A 4,355-nucleotide genomic window follows, 5' to 3' on the forward strand; every position below is an offset into this window, starting at 1 on the left:
GTTAGAAACACATGCATGAAAGAAAAAACATTAAAATACATATCTAAGGGTTCATTTTCCTGACATCACATTATCTGACCTTTTCCGCTTGACTCGTACATATTGGTTTATTTTTTTGTTTGTTTGTTTTATGGGATTTTTTTGTGTCAGCATTACTTGCCATCTTCTTGAAAATATTGTTTTTCTTCAGTCTGATTGTTTTCCTAAACACAAAAGTCATAATTTATTTAAGTGAAAGAGCAAGATAGATTTTACCTTCTATTTTTAGCTATCATATTCCTGTGAATGTGCTGAGTGACCATATTATTAATCAAAACACTAAGCCTACAATTATTTTCCTATGTTGGTTTCAAAAAATCAAAATTTTCTATAAAAACAGGGTTGAACTTGGAAGGAAATTTATTTTATTTACAATTATGATATGAATGAAGATATACATAAATACTTAAATACATAAGAAATTCATATGTATTCATTAATAAATTAGATCAAAGGAATACGTAGAAAAATACAAATATAACTCCCGTTGAAATCTTCTATGAAAGAAACACAGTGCTCGCTAATAAATTCCAGAGCAGGAAGAAAGTATTTTGAACATTCTACAGTGAATGTCTTGTTTCTTTGTCTTGGCTCAAAGGAAATACATGAGCTACATTCATATTTTCAAAGAGTAGAACAAAACCTCCTTTACACGCCTCAGGTGTACTAAGGAAAGGAACAGATGTTCACACAGCAATTAGCAAATCATATGAATCGAACTATAGGGAATCACTACAGTAAACAGAAACTTTTAAAGGCTCCAGAAAATCACTATGATAATGTAAAATTTGTTGTCTTAGAGTTTCTGTGGTGATTAGAAGTCAGAGCTAATGGCCTTTAGTGTGTCACTTAAACAAAGTACCATTATAACAGTGTATTGCTAAAATACAATACTTTCACTTAGGGGAGTGATCCAAGTCGTATTACAGTGCCTATGCATGTAAATCCTGCTGAACTATTTTTTATTTTGCCTTTTTTGTTATATGAAGCCTCCTTCAGCTTGAGTAGATATGTTTAAAGCCACAATTCTTAGTGATATACCTGACAATGCATTGCAACACACAACAGCTTGTAATTACCACTGTATATATATTTAAGTCCTGACATCAACCTTGTTTAATATAAAAACAGACTTTCAAGAGTACTTGTTGGAAAATAATATTAATTTCAAAGAAGCAAATATCATATTCAACATCCCTCCATTGTTCTTATACCTAGTTTGTGAATAAAATGTATGATCCTCTGAAAAATCCCGTTATTTTTCCTCTAATTTTCAATAAATATCTTTGGCCACTAGGTGTCAGGATTAGATAGTAGCAGACACATTCTCTCCTCAGCCTGTTTTCACATGGGTTGGTGGACAATGAACAAAATGATCAAATATCCACAAGCAGAGCTGATGGCTTCATTGTACCCAACAGATCAACTTTCCAAGTGGCCCAGGAACTAATCCACGTGCTCAGGCTTCTCTTAAAGTGTTGCTGGCTTCCCCTAGACACTCATCATCAAAAAAAAAAAATGGAAAATGGAAATGAGAAAACTACATAGTTCCTTCTCACTGTGGTTACTTTGGCCCACTGTTATAAAGCCCTGTTCATCCCTCTGTCACCTTTCTACACAAATGTGTCTCCTCATTTTGTGATTTATTTATTTATTTATTCTTTCTCCTTAACTGCAGGCTTTAGATTTTGAAACAAAGAAGGCATACACGTTTAAGGTAGAAGCCTCCAACATTCACCTGGACCACAGGTTCCACTCTGCCGGGCCTTTCAAAGACACAGCCACGGTGAAGATCACTGTCCTGGACGTGGACGAGCCTCCGGTGTTCAGCAAGCCGGGCTACACCATGGAGGTGTACGAGGACACGCCCGTGGGCACCATCATTGGCGCTGTCACAGCCCAAGACCTGGATGTGGGCAGCAGTGCTGTGAGGTGTGGGAAATCCACAGTCATGGTTGTTTTTATTGGTTTGCTTCCTAACGTGTGTCAGAATAACAAAACCAAAAGAAAGCCAACAAACCTTTGCGGTGATTGGTTTTCACATGGTCTGGAAACGTAAGGGCCTTATGCCAGGGCAAGAAGAGAAGGATAGGACAAGGGATGACTGGGAGGTGTGGGGAAGGCGCTGACAGATGGAGGGGGGAAGGGCAATCACCCAGGCTCATCTACAGAAGGAACTTAAAAGAATCTCAAGGAATGAGCTTAAGTAAGATCAGTGCTGTTAAGACCCCACTGTCTGGAATACAATAGACATTCATAAATTACAATATCACTCCCTGCTTTAATCAGTGAATAAAATGAGGTGTTTACACTTTATAATTCATAAGTAGGAGTATTTCCGCCCCTTCTCCATATGCAAAGCAGGAAATCTGTCTTTCCTTTTGTTTGATTTGTTTTACTTTTTTTTCTGTACTAAAATGAACCCTTGATAAATGGGGGGTATGATTTTCCACTGTGATGATTGTATCTGCTGTGTATTAGACGGCTCTCCCTCCCTCCCTCCCTCCCTCTCTTTTTTCTTCCCTCCCTCCCACCCATCTCTACCTCATTAACTCTACAAATCGCACTAGCATTCCTGCAGAATGCTAACAGTTCCCCCTTTCTCACTTATACTTTGATCCTGCAAGAAGTTTGAGACTCATCCTGGTTCTGTTGTGTGCTTTCTGACACAGGCTTCCAATTTTGGGAAAACAAAACTGAGGTTCTTTCTGAACCTTTCATCACTAATGGATTGCATATGCACATGATAAGAAACAAATTAAGAAAGCATTATGGAGGTTCTGTGTGTTTGTGTTATTGTCGCTGTTGTTATTGTTGTTTTGTTGAGGTTCTAACCCAGAATCTTGTATATGATAACCAGTGCTTTACTATTGATTGACAGCTCAGTTCTTGTAGGTTTGAAATATATATATATATATATATATATATTCATTTATAGAGAAATAGACATCTTGTAAGATTTCATACCACTAAGCAGTAACAAAAGCATATCAACCATACTATGATAGAATACACAATAAATGCATATAGTACAATCTTAAAGAAACAGCTGGAAAGCACACATGCCTTTCTGATTACATCCATCTGAAGCCATCCCCTAAAGGCACTGCTATTCCTATCTCAGTTGTTTCAGACTACAGTATCAGATACACATAGACTGCCAACTGAAGTAAGAAATGCTTATTTCTCACAGTTGTGGATACTGGAAAATCCAAGTTCCAGGAGGCAGTAAATCCAAAATAAAGGGCAGTTTCCTATTTAGCATGTGATCATCTTTTCATATCCATATGAAGCAGAAAAGAATGTGAGCTCTATAAGTTTCATTTATCATATATTAATACATTTAGGAAGACTCCACTCTCCTGATTTAAGGTTCATCTCTTAATTATGCCAAATTGGAGGTGAGAATTTCATGGCATGAGTTTCGGAGAGAGAGAAGACACCCAAATTTCAGTCTATAACATTCCTCCCTGGCTAAGCAAGATTCAGGTGCTTCTCATGGACAAATTATATTCATTCCATCCCAATTATTTCACCAAGTCTTAAATTTCCATTCTACAGTCTACATTGTGATGTGCCATCTATATATCCTCTAACCCAGAGCAGGATGAGACTTGTAGCAAAATATCTTTCTAATACTGAGATTTTGAATCCAAACAAAGGGTGTGCTTCATAAATACAAAGGTGGCCAAGCACAGGTCAGGCATCCCCATTCAGAATGAGAAACAGAAATAAAGAAGCTTGGGGAGTATGTAAGTTCAAAACCCAGAAGGATAAAATCTATTCCACTGTAGTAGGTACAAATGTTGCTCCTCTGGTTCAATGCTGTAACTCCTAGGCCCACAGAGGCAGAGATGCTGACATGGAGAAGTACCTGCCTTCTTACAGCCTTGGAGGGCCACATCAACATGCAAAGGTCACAATTGAAGGGCTACAATGGACTATCTCATCCTCTGGGATTTGATCCTCTACTTGGAAACCATTGTTGAAGCAACCACACCTTCAGATATTGACTTGCTTTCAGGGTCTTTCTTCACATGACTTGAAGAATAATAGAATAATTTATGATCTATGATTTAATCTCGTAGCTCGTAAGGACTCTGTCTTTATTTCTCTCTTCCTCCTCCTCCACCTCCTTCTCCTCTTCCTCCTCTCCTCCTATTCCTCCTCTTCCTCCTCCTCCTCTTCCTTCTTCTTCTTCTTCTTCCTCTTCTTCTTTCTTCCTCTTCTTCCTCCTCTTCTTCTTCCTCCTCTTCTTCCTCCTCCTCCTCTCCTTCTTCTTCCTCTTCTTCCTCCTCTTCCTCTTCCTCCTCCTC

The 4,355-nt window shown here is 38.1% G+C and overlaps 1 pseudogene; it reads left to right on the forward strand.

The window, feature by feature from the left end:
• Positions 1-1,717: 1,717 nt before the first annotated feature.
• Positions 1,718-2,094, forward strand: LOC106002404 (annotated as a pseudogene).
• The last annotated feature ends 2,261 nt before the right edge of the window (positions 2,095-4,355 follow it).

The sequence above is a fragment of the Dipodomys ordii genome, unplaced genomic scaffold (genome assembly GCF_000151885.1).
Source record: "Dipodomys ordii isolate 6190 unplaced genomic scaffold, Dord_2.0 Scaffold9910, whole genome shotgun sequence".
NCBI lineage: Eukaryota > Metazoa > Chordata > Mammalia > Rodentia > Heteromyidae > Dipodomys > Dipodomys ordii.